This window comes from Hyaena hyaena, unplaced genomic scaffold, assembly GCF_003009895.1.
Source record: "Hyaena hyaena isolate Hyena2069 unplaced genomic scaffold, ASM300989v1 scaffold_436, whole genome shotgun sequence".
In the NCBI taxonomy this organism is placed as follows: domain Eukaryota; kingdom Metazoa; phylum Chordata; class Mammalia; order Carnivora; family Hyaenidae; genus Hyaena; species Hyaena hyaena.
Genome location: NW_024081068.1, coordinates 281,315 through 296,858, shown reverse-complemented (window position 1 = coordinate 296,858; position 15,544 = coordinate 281,315).

The window sequence follows — 15,544 nt, the reverse complement described above, 5'->3', positions numbered from 1 at the left end:
TTATCTTGACATGTGATAGTGACATTTGTGTCTTATTTCTGTACAGAGGTAGTTGAATCTTGCTACAGCACCTCACGCAGTCGTGGGAATGTATACTACTGCTTGGAAATCTCCTACGTGGGAATTCTATACAGTTGTGTCAACGGGACATTGCCATTTTCCCACGGGGGTCCAATTTTCCATAAAATAGTCCTATTAATTATAGTGTGAAATGCCAAAAGTTATATATATTATCTGCATCAACTAAAGAGTAAAGGTTCATGACTGAATCAGCAAAATTAATGTAACTCTGTATAAAAGTCTCCCAAGTCCCCAAGATACGTATAACTAAAACCTTGCTGTGTATCATCAAGAGCTGGAGACATCATCATCATAGTGTTTTTCAAATACTGGCAATCCGGCAAGGGAAATAAAACTGCTTTCTCCCTCCATCCCTTTTTTACCTTCAGTCAGTTGCCAAGTTCAAACAACTCTACATATATTTGCCCCATCTGTCCCATCATCTTCACCTAGGTTTGGTTCAGACTTCCAGCGTTCCCACCTGATGGAATTCTGCTGTCTCCTACTTATTTTCTCTGACTCCCAACAGCCACCAATAACTCAGCACCATACCCCCATGGTCATTCTGATTGGATCTTACCCATTGTAGCTATTCCCGTATTTCTAAAAATCTACTGATGTCTGTTCCTTCCTATGAAGCCCTGGTGAGTCAAGGTGAGAAGACCTCTCACGACGCCAAGTTGTCTATGATTCCAACCGCTTGCCACCTTTGCCCCCCACCTTTGTGACACAGAATTGCTCACCACTGGGTCACGGCAGAGCCTGGCGAGTTGCTTATCTCTCTGCATGTGATGTCCATGCAGCTCAGACAGCCCCCTTTTCACTCTACTTCTCTGCTACATAAATTCTTGCATTTTATTTTATTTTAAAAAAATTTTTAATAGTTTATTTATTTTTGAGACAGAGAGAGACAGAACATGAGCAGGGGAGGGGCAGAGAGAGAGGGAGACACAGAATCTGAAACAGGCTCCAGGCTCTGAGCTGCTAGCATGGAACCCGATGCAGGGCTTGAATCCATGAACCGCAAGATCCTGACCTGAGCCAAAGTCAGACGTTTAACCGACTGAGCCATCCAGGTGCCCCAACTTCTGCATTTTAAAACCTGGCTCCAAAGTTACGTCTCTCTAAAGTTCTCCACTTCTCCTCAACTTCCTGTCCTTGGAAGAGTAACTAAATTACCCCTGTCCTATACCCTGTCAATCCCTGATTATGCCTCCATTAAAATAATTATCATGTATTATTATTTTTTGTTTCTCTGACCATGCTGATAGAAAACCATCCCTTCCTGGTCAGGGACTTTGGCTTATTTGTCTGCTTATCTCCAATAAAAAGCCTTGCATGCAGTGGAGAGGCAGTAAATATGTACAAAACGGAGACAAATTCTGGTAGCTTCTTGGATTATCAGGTGCCTGTTCAGCAGTGTGACTGAGCACAGTTCAGGCTGTTGTATGCACGGGTTTCTTTTCTGTGTAGCAATGGTGAGAGAGGACAGTGGGTCACATTCTGGGCATAGTGAAGGGTATCCATGGATACCAGAGGGGTTTGCCCTTGGGAACATTTGGCTTGGGAAGGGGCATGCTTCCTGGCTTTCTGTGTTCTTCCAGCACTCCCCAGAACTCCAAACTCCTTTGGAATTTGCACACAGGAGGTTCTGAAGGATCTGTATAGTGTTTCTACTTCTCAGCTTTGCATGACGAGACTGCGGGGGCAAGGTTGGAAAGAAGGCAAACATCCCTTTTCTTGCATAAGCATATGCTGGGAACCCTCCCTGGCCTCTAGACAAGGGAAAGAGCCAGGCTAAATGTGTAATGCTAAACGACTTGAGGGAAAAGAAAGAAAATAGATGGCACATTTTATAAAACTGAAACTCGTAGGATGTCTAGGAATTCAAAACACTTTTATTGCCTTAAAAAACTTAACATGGCATTGGTTCTATGTATGTCTATTTTTCCGGTAATATAAATGAGAATAAAGGGCACTTCTTGCCTCCCAGTGCTATACATCCCACTTGTTATTAGTAACACAGGCTTACATTGTAGCCCACATTGTGCCTAATTACAACTAGTCTTTATAACCAACTAAGGAAGCGGGAGGGATGTTGTCAGATCAAATTTCAGCTTACACACAGTACTGGGGTGTGGTGGGGGAGCCCATAAGTCTAAAATACAATAAAGGGTATGGATCTTTAATAAAATACCAAGTTAAAAAAAGTCTCACTTGTTCCTACATTTAGTTCTCATCTCTTAGAATCAAAGTGAGGGAAGGGAGGACAGGGTAGGAGATTTTGCTGTCTATGTTCTGGCACTTGCATAAGGCTCTGGGGAGAGAGAAGCGCAAGAATGACCCTACGCTTTTGTTTCTCCAAATGTCAAAGGTTACTCAAATAAGAATGAGAAAGGATGAAATGGAAGCTTCTGGTGTTGTATTACGTCATTCTACCTGACTCCCTCTTGGGGACGTTGATTCCCCCTTGTTCCTTGGTGAGCATGGTTTCTCATTTCCAATCTCTCTCCCGCATTGAAACAAAGCCAAGTCAACTATACTTGAATTAGAAATGAAAGCAGGGAAAGAAAGGTTGAAAGAAGTGTGTGTTTGGATGGTTTTTGAATTTTGTAAGAATTTTGTTGTCACGAATTTTAATGATGTAACATTTTACAAATTATAAAAAAAATATTGTTCAGAAAGAAAGTCTAAGAAGAATGCTATGTGCATCTGAAATCCCACTCTTTGGAGATAACCACAATTAATATTTTGGTGACCATCTCTTCAATATATCACTTTTCCATATATCACTATATAAAATATAGTGTTTCCTTGTGCCACACATGCTATTTTTCTCATGGGTACTTATTTAGTTTATTATTTTTCACTATGTTTTACTTGTCTACTGCAATATGTAAGGCTACCTATTATAATATATTCTCATGAAGTACTTGTTCCTACTCTTTAATACTAGCCAAGTAGTAGCTACTGGTTCTTTAGTTTGAATGTTAAACGTTTCTCATGTATTTATTGGCCATTTGGGTTGATTCCTATTTGAATGATCTATTTTTATCCTTTGTCCATTGTCGTTTTTTAAAAATATTGTATTGGAGGCATGTTGGCAGCACTGACTCCATCTTTGGCCCTCCAGCCCACCTCAGGGCTGCGTGTTCCAGGCCCCTGGGAAGTTAACGTATACCCGGATGTGGGAAGGCTTGTTCTTACCGCCCTTTCCCACAGGAGGCTCCACTTTAGTTAACGAGCAGACTTGATTGGCACACAGATGGTGCCACTTAAGATAACTACCGCTTGCCCTCACAGCAATGAGCCCCTCACTGTATAAAAGCTGTGTGTGACGGTCCAGCCAGAGGTGGAGAATAGCTGAGAACCATCAGGACTGTCCGGCCCACCTCTCCCATCCCCATCCGTAAGTTACTCTGAACAAAGCTCTATAAATGTATGGAGTCTCTTGAGTGTCTTGGTTTGTTTTCGGTCTCAAAGTGCCTTCTCAGTCTGGAGGATACTTTACTGACCCTCCTCCACCTTCTAACAAATGCATTTGAGAACTGTCTTTGTTGTTTTTTTTTTTTTTTTTAATAGAAGTATATTTTAGTTTTATGAAATCAATTATGTCTTTTCAGTTTGTTTTGGCTCTTCAACCCTTCGTTAATAGATACACTAATTTTCTCTAGGTGTGTTATTTTTTTCTGCTTTACATCTTAGTCTTTAATTCATCTGGAGTTTCTTTTTGTATATGTGGTGAGGTAGGGATCCATCTCTATTTTTTTAAGGTGAGTAGCCAGTCATGACAGTACTATTTATCAACTTCAAACACATATTTTACAATGAACTAAAATACACTGAGATGCTTCCACATTGGGATTTATTTCTGTTCAGTTACAGTGATTTATTTTTCTGTTCTCAAGAAAATACTCATTTGAATATAATGGCTTTATATGTTTTATTATCTAGAAAAGGAGGTCCTCCCTCACTACTCTTTTTCATAATTAACTCTAACATTCTCAGGCATCTACTCTTTCAAAAGAAGTTTAGTTAGAAGAGTCTCTTTTGGGATTCTAACTGGAATTGCATGAGATATATAAATTCACTTAGGGAGAATTAGCATTTTGGTGGTATGTTCTTCCTTCAAAATAATTTTAATGATGTGAGCCTTTCATGTGAAGTTATATAACCTTTCTCTGGCCCTTCTTTATAATTTTCTATAAAATAATTAAAACCAGAAAACTAAATGGACTTCTTTCCAAAGCCATTGAACATTTGAGAAAAATCCCTGACCCCTGTACCTCCGCGAGGACAAAAGCCTACAACAGTCAGAGGAAATTATATTAGGTAGAGGAGATAAGTGAGATGCTCAAGTATTAAACATAAATCTTGTCTATGTCTCTTTTAAACCTAATTCCAAATTTCTAATCAAAAACCTTAACTCTGTTGAGTGGAAGCCACATTCCCCTCAAAATTATATTGGGTCTTAGGACTTTCTGACTTCAGCGTTCATAACACTGAAAAGTAAAGTTTCAGATACACTTCTTCATATGACTTATTCATTGGACAGCTCGGAACATAATATTTTAATGATTCTTTTCCATTATAAAAGTGTTGTATGGTCATTGCAAAAATCTAAACATTATGGAAATAACCTAATATGGAAAACCACATAAACCATGGAAAACCATCATAACCACAACTTGGTCATTTTTCTAGATTTTTAAACTCATTATGGGATCAGACTGTATTTGCCATACCTAGCATTTTAACTTTCCTGCATACTTTACATATATTCTAGGTCAATACAAATATATATTTCTTATTTGTAATGGCTATGTACTATTCCACTCTATGTGAGAAACCATAACTTATTTATTCAATCTTCTCATTATGTATATTAGAGTCTTCCCAAATCTATGCTGAAATAAATATTTTTATGTCCTTGTGTAAATATTTTTAGGAAAATTAGTGGAAGTGATAATGCTTTACCAAAGGACTGACACATTTAAGTTGTAATTTAATCTGTATTACCATTGGACAGGCACCCCCACCAACAGTGTATTAAATACTGTTTTACAGTCCCATTACTTCATGTATGTGTTTTAAAACTCCAGAAATGTTTACCCCTCCATCCTTCAAGTAGTTGGAAATGTTTCACCACAGACATAGAACAATGGCATGGCTGAATATGTGGTCTTCTCAGTCACTCCTTCTAATGGTTACTTTCTTAGGAATTCAGCAGGATGGTACCGGAAATATCCTTTCGATATTCAAACTTCTGTCCTCATTACTCAAAGAAAATACAATTGCCCCTCCATTTTCAGGCATACACTTGAGGTTGTTTTTCTACCTGGGTGATGATTTTGAGCTTCTTCAAGTCTTACTCCTTCGTTTGTTGAAGTCAAATATGTTCATTTGTGAGATGGCTGAAAGATTGTTCAAACTCAGTCTGTCCAAAATGAATTCCTCTTTCCCCCAAATTTGTTATTCTCCCAAATCTCCTCCATTTTGGTGAATGATACCATTATCACCAATAGCATCAGTTGCTCTAGCCTGAAATAAAGCAGCTCTTTTTGTTTCCTTCTTTTCTCTTCTCCACCATTTAATCAGCTCATAGTTGATCAGTTCTGACCCCAAATATGTCTCAAGTTTATCTTCTCTTCATCCGCATTAGCCCTTCCCTCAAACTCTCTGATAGCTTGCCACTGTGTTTAGATTCAAGTTCATAGACTTTAAAATGGCCTCTGTTATTTTTTTTCTTCTACAATTTCCCCACTTGTTCTCTGGCCTTGTTTGTATTTATCAAACATGTCAAGTCTTTTGTCTCCTTAGGGCTTTGACTTGCTGTTCTCTCTACCTGGTTCACAGTTCCTCTGCTTTCTGCATGACTGGCTTCGCCTCATCATTCAGGTCACTGATCAAATGTCACATCTTCAGAGAGGCCTTGTCTGACCACTCCATCTAGAACAGCCCCTCCCCACCCTGCACTTACCACTAGCTGAGAGTTTTTTGTGCATTTATGTTTAAATTGCTTGTCTCCTTCTCTTCCCTAATTCCTGATTGTAAGGTCTGTGGTAGCAAGACCTTGTCTTAGTTGTTCATCCGTGTATGTCCTGTGCCTGTAATAGCATCCGGCTCCCAGAGAGCATCCTCCAAATAGTGATTTCATGAGTGAATTCCTGAGGCCAGGCTAGTGGTCATGGCTCTCATGGAAGACTCCGCTTCCTTACGTTTCTCTGCATGAAACTCCCCTGATACAATGAGACACAGGAGCTTGAGTACGCTAAATCTGTCTGACGGCCGGGGCCTTGATGCTGTTGCTGGGTTTGTGTGGCAGAGAAAGTAAGTTAGATCTGGAATCTAGACCTCCTACCCACAAACAGTAGTCTAATAGTCTGATGACAGCGTTGTGAAGATGAAACTATTTGGGGTCTTTATAGAAACATCTGGACTTTCTGTATTTTTAAGGAGGTTAAACTTGGATATTTTTGAATAATTCTTTTGGTTGTTTTCATCGAGGCCTAATTTTCATATGGCAAAATGAGCAAAGTATACAGTTCAATGAGATATCATAGTTCTATACCCCAAGGCACCATTCTAGATCAACATATGGGAAACTTCCACCATTCTAGAAGGTGTCCCCTGCTCTGTCAATACCCATTTACCAGAGGTAACCAATATTCTGGCTTCTCTCACCAAAGATTAAAATTGAACTTCAGACACATAGAATTGTAAGTACCCACTGTGTGTGTCTTCCTTCTTTCACTTAATCTAATGTCTGTAAGATTCGTCTGGGTGGCTGCCTGCTGCAGGGGACATATTCCTCTTCATTTGCCTGGGATTACGTTGAGGTCATTCCGAAGCACGACTTTAACTTTTGCAGTTCAAGCTTCTTAAAAACCTAGAGTGGTGGTTTGGTAGCAGTCTCCATTAAGGGCTTCGTATACCATTCTTATGGAATGTTTCAGGATAGAGTTGCGCTAGGCAATTATCTTAATCCAAGTGAAAGAGTTGGTCACAGTATACATTAGATGAGCATCTTGAGTCAAACTTGAACATGCAGTCAACCTGAACAAAATGAGCTCAGTCACAGAGGGCCAGATTTCTTAATTAGTTCTCAGTGGCAAGAACATTTTATGTTTCCAAAAGTCAAGTACGAATTCTACAAGTGACACAATTCAAGAAGACTTCATAAGGGTGAATTAAACCTGGCCTCCCACTGTTATCTTCAGCATCTGAAGGCATATTCATTTATTTTGCACTGTTAGTGCTCTTAGAAGCACCAATACACCATAATAAAAAAGCAATGGTTAACTTTATTGTGGTATTACTGAATTAAGTGATACAGTGCCGCCCCTCGGCTTGACCTTTATCCGGTTGCTGCCTCCTCTCTTTCTTCATCTTTTCTCTGTCCTTCCTTTCTTTTGCTTTCTGTCAAAAGGAAAGTATTAATTACATGAATCCATCTTAATGCATCTTCTTCAAAAAATCTTTTACCCGAACATATTTTTTAAAGTAGGAAGAATGTTAAAAGGCAAGAAATGAAATATAAATATATTTTTGTTTTTATTTGTTTGGTTTAGTTTCATTTGATGTAGGGTAAATTATTTGTAGTTTAGAGACTGTATTTATAAACGTTAGGAACAGAATGTGGTGGTACAATGTGTTGACACTTTTTTTTTTTATTACTATTGCTGTTAATAATGAATGCGAGCCGCCTCTTCCACAGTGCCAACACACATCTCCTGAAACTTCGCTGGGAAGATAATAATCCACCGATGGTTCATGTTGTAAAGGGTGAAGTCTTTCTGTCTCCAGTCATACCCATGGGGGTCTTCCTTCTTAGATTCCCTTCATGTCAATCTCATTTTGATAAATTGGAAAATTGCTATTCTTTGTTGCGGTAGGTGATCTCAATAGCCGTAGCATCTCTTAGGCCTGATAAAGGAAGAACCACAGATAAAGAAAATTTAATGAGCATTAACTATTACTCCCAATTTCATCTTTTTCTGAAGATTGGAACATGTTAGTCCTTGGTTTTCAGATGATTGGGATTTAGCTTCAGATTGGAGTCTCATAATTTAATTGAATCATGCAGACGAGTTCTATTTCTCTGCATTGAAAATATCCATTCCTCTGATGCTGATAGGTCAGATGGCCCAAACAGTTTGATTTCCTCTTGCCTAAGTCCTGAAAACTATTCTTGTAGAGGGTTTGAAACTAAACATAAATAAAATTTTTCAGGAGAAGCAAAAGTTGCCATTATATTTTTCATTAGTACTTATTTGACAATAAATTCAGAAAAGACTTTAGCATTGATTTTAAAAACAGTTAACTGGGGCACCTGAGTGACTCAGTCAGTTAAGCGTCCGACGTCAGGTCATGATCTCATGGCTCGTGGGTTCGAGCCCCGCATCAGGCTCTGTGCTGACAGCTAGCTCAGAGCCTGGAGCCTGTCTTCAGATTCTGTATTTTCTTCTCATTCTGCCCCTCCCCTTCTCATGCTCGCTCGCGCGCTCTCTCTCTCTCTCTCAGAAATAATTAAATACATTAAAAAATTAAAGAAAAAAGAAAAACAGTTAACCTTATCATGAGCTAGTTTTCCATTGCAAAGCATCTTACTTTCAGAAACCAAAAACCTTGTAAGATTGCTTAAATGTCTCTCGTCAATCCAGGTGGAAATGTGAATGAAAAAGTTGAGCTCGAGGGAGCTCTTCCCAACTTAACGGGTTGCAGAACAAAATAATTATAGGTATCCATTACAAATCCTACTTTGCAGCTAGAAAAGAAAGTAGCATGTCAAAATAAAGCTGCCTATTTCCCTTCTGGTTTCATCTCAGCTTTCTCTCCTTGCCATCTGTTTGGTAAATGTGACTGTGTTTGATATCCCCCTACCTCCAAACCTTAACCGTGTGCTTGATTTCCTGCTCCTTGTAAATACAATTCTTCCCAGCAGATCGTGCCTTCCACCCTGTGAGAAACAGATAAACAAGCCAGAAGAAAATTTGTGGGTTACTCGTGCCCAAAGCTGAACAATTTGAGCATCAAAAAGAATGACTGCAATTGATTAATATAATTTGATGTATAAACATCTATGAACCTATAATGATGCTTTAGGAAAAGCAAATAACAACGACAACAAATCCCCTTCTTGCTATTGTTAGAAATGACATCAACTCTTTACTCTGAATTGCGGTAATTTAAGGGAAAGAGCCCAGCTTTTACCTTCCCTTTCCACTTGACCCGGCCTTTCACAGTAACTAAGTAGCTACAGCTAATGAGGGAATCTCTTCCTTACAAAACAACACAAACTAACAAGTTTGAAGAAATAAGATGTCAATAAGAAAAGCAGAATATTAATGATATTAAAATTTAGAACACATTAGATTATGGATACATGGGTGTTCATTATGTAGTTCTCTCATATTTTCCATGTATGAAATTTTCATAATTAAAAAACACATTGCCGGGGCACCTGGGTGGCTCAGTTGGTTAAGCGTCCACCTTCAGCTCAGGTCATGACCTCACGGTTCGTGGGTTCGAGCCCCATATCGGGCTCTGTGCTGACAGCTAGCTAGGAGCCTGGAGCTTATTTCGGATTCTGTGTCTCCCTCTCTCTGTGCCCCTCCCCCACCCGCTCTCTTTCTGTCTCTCAAAATAAAGACATTTAAAAAAAAATTTTTAAAGAGACATTTTATTTTATTTTATAATATAATGTATTCTCAAATTGGCTTACATAAAACACCCAGTGCTAATCCCAAGTGCCCTCCTCAATGCCCATCGCCCATTTTCCCCTCTCCCTCACCCGCCCATCCACCCTCAGTTCTCTGTATTTAAGAGTCTCTTGTGGTTTGCCCTCTCCCTCTGTTTGTAACTATTTTTTTCCCCTTTCCTTCCCCCATGGTCTTCTGTTAATTAAAACATCTTCTTGATACTCAGAAACCAAATTAAAATTAACAGCCTGATTTAAAAAAGTTTCTTCAGGGGAAGAAGGAGGAATAAAGGCTTAGACAAAACAAGCTTTCCCCCAATCCAGTAAATGAAGGAAACATCTAGTCACAATTGTGGTCACTTCAAAACACTGTTTTAGTGGGGAAGGGCAAATGTGTCTGGACAGACATTTCTCCCCAGGGTAACAAAGTCAGCAGAACCCACAGTAGTAAAAGATCTCTCGATGTATCTTAGACTTGTACCCATCTTTTATGATAAGACCACACCAAAGACCATGCCTATATTCTTTACCCTTTGTTTGGTCTGTATCTGTAGCAAGAATGACAGACACAGCCAATGGTCTAGTGCCTTGCAAAGTGTCTGCTGGAAGGTAGCTATAAGTTCAATATCATCATCTCAATTTTAGACTTTATATTTGGTGTAATAAATATACATATTATGTCTACAAGTTTTAAAAACTGTTACAAGTGAAAAAGAGTATAACATATTCTTAAAAAAACACACAACTTAATTTTTACATAAGCAACATTATTTAGTGAGTCCAAGATTTATGCAGAACTCTAGATTAAGTACACCAGTGGGAATTTTGTTACAAAGGAAAGAATGGAGTTATAATCCGTGATTAAAAATTTAATCAACTCTGTGATTATCTTAAAAATGTTTTGACCGTATTTCAGAGCTCTTGTATTAGTAGTTTTTGAATTCTCTAACCTCTTTATATCTTCAAAAATGCAACAGTTGAACTTTGTCCGCCCCCCCACAAATATTCCATTTCCTCTGTATTATTTAATAACCAACCCAGGTCTTTTCCATTGGTAGATGGCATTTTTTAATCACATATTGCGTGCACATCAGTGACTATTGCTTTATGGTTTTCTCCCAGTGATCCATCTTACCACAGTGTTTTAATGATCTGAGCTTATAACATTTTAACATATAACAAAGCAAGTAATTTCCTACTCTTTATTTACCCAGATGAATTTTTAAGTCATTTCGATGATTTCTCTCAAAGTTATGTTAGATTTTTAAATTTTGATTTGCATTAGATCTATTCATTGATTTTAGGGAATGACAGGTATTAAAGATGTAATACCTTTTTTAACATATAAATGTATGTGTTTATCTGTAAGTATTAACACATATGTATCTAGATATATATAAATAGATGTGTATACATATTTAGATATATTTGTTTGAAAACATACGTAGACCTGTACTTAGATATTTACATGCTCCTATGACATTTGCCAAGACTGAAATCTCATCTCAATGTCTTCATTAGGGAAAATGAATGTGGGAAAAAACACAGCATATCCTTCTGCTCACACCATACACATTTAACTATTTGTTTAATTAGGAGTTTGTATTTTAATTGAATCAACTGGTGATTATTAGCAAATGAAATTTGCACTTGGATTTCAAAGGCATATTTGAATGTCACTAATCTTGCAGTCTCGTGGGCTGAGAGATTTAAGAGCTTTGAATTTAAAGAAACACGAGGCTTACGTTTTTCCTCAGACACTTAAGCTAGCTACATGCCTCTCCCATAATAGGGAAATTAAGGTGGCATCTCTAAACCCCGGTTCCCTAACCATAAAATGGGGATCATAACATTGCCCATCTCCCAGAGTAGTTGTGAGGATAAAACAGGGTGATGTGTGCAAAATAATGATCCCCGCTCCTGGTTCACAGTAAGCACCCTGGAACTGTCAGCTATAACTCCAGCCTGGAGTAAGCACCCACCAGAACTTCAAGGTAAATCACAGGCCTTCTCCTAAATAACACACGTTAGTGAAACACAACCAGAAGAAACACAGCTTGAATTTGTTTAACCTCTTTCTTGCTTTGAATATTAACTAGAAATAAATATCAAATTCTCTGTGTTCTCTTTGTACTTCTTCTGTGGCCTTTGCTTAAATCTTCCTGTACCCCCTTACTTGTTTTTCTCCCCACCCCCCTCAGACTCAGGCTCCTGTTCTCCTCTGGTCTTGTATTTATCTTTGGCCCCATCCAATGCTGCCTACACAGGGGGCAGGAGAATAAAGCCTCATGTAATCGGTTGAAGCATAGATGACAGAAATTCTAAGACTGCTGTTGCCATTCTGACTTCTCTTCCCTTACTCCATCTTTTGTTTTCATTTTACAAGCTCCAATAATGCAAATTCACTTGAAACTGTACCTTTAGTGTCTATTAAATGTCATGACCTCACTTTAAATGCATACATGACCTCTCTGGATGAAATAGGCTAATGACTAGAGGAAACATAATTTATGAATTTTTTAATTGAGAATATCATGTACCAGGCATGTGACTCAAGAAATAACAGGGGCACCTGGGTGACTCGGTTAAGCGGCCGACTTCAGCTCAGGTCATGATCTCACTGTTCGTGGGTTCGAGCCTCACGTGGGACTCTGTGCTGACAGCTGGCTCAGAGCCTGGAGCCTGTTCTATATTCTGTGTCTCCCTCTCTCTGACCCTCCCCTGCTCACACTCTCTCTGTCTCTCTCAGAAATAAATTAAAAAACATTAAAAAAATTTTTAAAAAAGGAATGAAATAACAGGTTTATGAAGCAGGGCTCCACGTATATACCTACTTGGAAAGTACGGTGTGAGCTATTGTTAATCCCATGCCTTTATTACCATTATTATGAATGGAACATACTGAGTGAGCTGGAGTTCTTGTGTATTAATGTCATATTTAATTCATATGGTAGGAAATTAAAACACAGTATTCTTTTCTGACTGACATTCGAAAACTTTAGTTTGGACAATGATTTAAGCCTACGCTATCAATATTAAGAGGATTCTCATTAGCCAATGTGTAAAAATGAACGGATGCAGAGAGATTTCCCATGATTACACACTTACTTGTTTTCCCTACTACTGAAAACGGACTGTTTTCTTTTTAAACATCACATGATTTCATTTAGGATGCTAGAGTCAAGAAAGTTTCAATTTGACCATTTTTAAATAAGGTCTATTTCTGATTGTAAAATTAAAAAAACAAGAATTCAGCCAACTTCTTAATTTACATTTGAGTTTTCAGTTCCTTAAATCAGATTGGTCAAGACTGCACCATTTTCTATAAACCGACAGAAACATTTAAGTGCCATAAAACTCAGAAATCTCTACCACTCTTTTATTGAGCAATGCTCCTTAAACGGTGACATCCATTGTCAAAGGCATCTTCCAAAAAATACAGCAATTTTTGAAAGAGACACGAGATTGTCTTTTTAAGTAATGTAACCCCTCTGCAATTTTCTTTTTTTTTTTTCTTGACCCTTTTTATTTCCTGAAGGCTTTAAGTAAAGACCTCCAATTTAAAACCTATTATTCCTTAGGAGCCACTTTTCCCCTTCCCCAATGGTAACCTTGCTGTAATCTCTGCCCTGTTATTTTCTGACTTTCTCACTTTGCTTAGCACTGAGCTTTACTTAGGATATCACCAGAATATGTGTGTGTGTGTGTGTGACACATAGATGCAACAGAGCAGACAAGTAATTTAAAATATATTAACTATCAACCCTTTTTTGTTTTTATACTGTCACAATCCAAAGGATTCTTTCTTACTCTTTTTTAAAAATCTGTCTTGAGTTTCACAAAGCTAAGTGATAACCTGATGCTAAGTAATGACCTAACCTAAATGATGAGGTTATCTCAGAAATAATTACTGTTATTTTATATCCTCGAGTGCATGGCCTTGTATTAATAGTGTAAGAGGATCATAACAATGGAGAGAAAAGTTGTTTCTTGTTCTTGGAGAGCGCATTTAGTTTTACTCAAATAGATACATGCAGTCCAGAAAGTAAACTCGGATAACACCACATTGTGGTCATCTTTGCCTTGTTGAAAAGGCTTAGCGGAGGAGAACTATCAATATCTTAAAGCAGTTATCTTCTGCACAAAAGTACTCTAAGGGGAACATGGCTATAAATAATTTTAAGGGAACCAATTTTCAGTTCTTAACATTCCATATGTTCTTTTCCCCCAACTTCCTGAGAAATTACGAGAAATGACCAATTGTCTAGTTTGCCTTTGCCTGCATCCCTCTTGCCCTTCTCATACTTCCCAAAGAAAAGGTTATTACCTGTCTGGAATTTTACAATGGTGCTCTGCGGTAGATACAAACCTCGATACGAAACGAAGGTAAACGGGATAATTTCTTTAACAAAGGCCTCATAAGCAACCCACATGAATATGTTTTTATTAAGTTCTAATTCCAGTATAGTTAACATACAATGTGATATGAGTTTTAGGTCTACAGTACAGTGGTTCAACACCTCCATACATCACCTGGATCATGGATCGCGAGACAAGGGTCCTCCTTAATTCCCAGCACCTATTTCACCCATCCCCCCCTCCAGCTCCCCTCTGAGAATCATCAGCTTATTTTTGATAGTTAAGAGTCTGTGTCTTGCTTCTTCTCTCGCTTTTTTTTCTTGTTCATGTATTTTGTTTCTTAAATTCCACATAGAAGTGAAATCATATGGTATTTGTCTTTCTCTGACTGACTTATTTCACTTAGCATCATACACTCTAGTTCCCTCCGTGTTGTTACAGCAACACACATTAATTTACTGAGATGGATTTACAATAAAATTTTTCTTCTTAGGATTAGTTTATCAACATTTATAATAGATTTTTGAGGTTTTGGTAAATTACTTACTAATAACAAAAGTAATAGCAGATAAGCCCAGAAGAAATATTTTAACCGTATGCATTATGTGCATTATAATATTACTATTTTAACCTGAGCATTATGATGGCAGGAAAGTCAGTAAAAACTAAATATTATAGTATTTAATATATAGATAGATAAAATTGAAGATGATCATGATAGGACAATCAATAAGAGATTTTCAAGCATAAAATATATTACTTTGGGATAATATTCCATAAGGAAAGTGAAGTGAAAATACTTTCTACTAAAAATGTTTTAGGAAAAAAAGAAACATAAAATTTCCAACTATTTTTTCAGTGGATAATTATGGGTCTCTAATTGTCACGATATTTGTATTTCAGCAAAAGCATCTGAAAACGTAGAATATTTTATTTTTAAAATAACAACATTCAGTATATGCCAGACATGACCTCTTCTGCAATCCGTTAATCACATGAAAAAATATATGTCAGCGGTGTTCTAGAGTATGCATAATTAAACTTCTTTGGCAATACTAGAATAAAATGTTTGAAAACCTCTGTCCTAAGAAAAGTTCCTCCGTCAATTTTCATTCATAATTTTGTCTATTTGGGTGCTCTCTCTTTTCTTTTTGATAAGCCTGGCTAGAGGTTTGTCAATTTTGTTTACTTTTTCAAAAAACCAACTCTTGGTTTCATTGATCTGTTCAATTGTTTCTTTGGTCTCTATGTTGTTTATTTCTGCTCTAATTTTTACTATTTCTCTTCTTCTACTGGGTTTAGGGCGTTCTTGTTGCTCTGCCTCTAGCTCCTTTAGGTGAGCTGTTAGATTTTGGACTTGTGCTTTTTCTAATCTCTTGAAATAGGCCTGGAGAGCAATGTATTTTCCTCTTAGGACTGCCTTGG